This window comes from Nerophis lumbriciformis, unplaced genomic scaffold, assembly GCF_033978685.3.
Source record: "Nerophis lumbriciformis unplaced genomic scaffold, RoL_Nlum_v2.1 HiC_scaffold_156, whole genome shotgun sequence".
In the NCBI taxonomy this organism is placed as follows: domain Eukaryota; kingdom Metazoa; phylum Chordata; class Actinopteri; order Syngnathiformes; family Syngnathidae; genus Nerophis; species Nerophis lumbriciformis.
In genome coordinates, this window is record NW_027316663.1 from 62501 (window position 1) to 63284 (window position 784).

Here is a 784-nt window from a genome sequence, read left to right on the forward strand (position 1 = left end):
ATCAGTTCCAGGATTTCATTCATGCGGGAAAAGTTGAAAATGTGTCCGAGACAGCGCCCCCTAGGCGGACACACGCTCCGGACAGAGCCCCTGTCGCTCAAGCCCTGGAAGTCCTAAGTACCTGGGTGGAATCAGTTCCAGGATTTCATCCATGCGGGAAAAGTTGAAAATGTGTCCGAGACAGCGCCCCCTAGGCGGACACACGCTCCGGACAGAGCCCCTGTCGCTCAAGCCCTGGAAGCCCTAAGTACCTGGGTGGAATCAGTTCCAGGATTTCATTCATGCGGGAAAAGTTGAAAATGTGTCCGGGACAGCGCCCCCTAGGCGGACACACGCTCCGGACAGAGCCCCTGTCGCTCAAGCCCTGGAAGCCCTAAGTACCTGGGTGGAATCAGTTCCAGGATTTCATTCATGCGGGAAAAGTTGAAAATGTGTCCGAGACAGCGCCCCCTAGGCGGACACACACTCCGGACAGAGCCCCTGTCGCTCAAGCCCTGGAAGCCCTAAGTACCTGGGTGGAATCAGTTCCAGGATTTCATCCATGCAGGAAAAGTTGAAAATGTGTCCGAGACAGCGCCCCCTAGGCGGACACACGCTCCGGACAGAGCCCCTGTCGCTCAAGCCCTGGAAGTCCTAAGTACCTGGGTGGAATCAGTTCCAGGATTTCATTCATGCGGGAAAAGTTGAAAATGTGTCCGGGACAGCGCCCCCTAGGCGGACACACGCTCCGGACAGAGCCCCTGTCGCTCAAGCCCTGGAAGTCCTAAGTACCTGGGTGGAATCA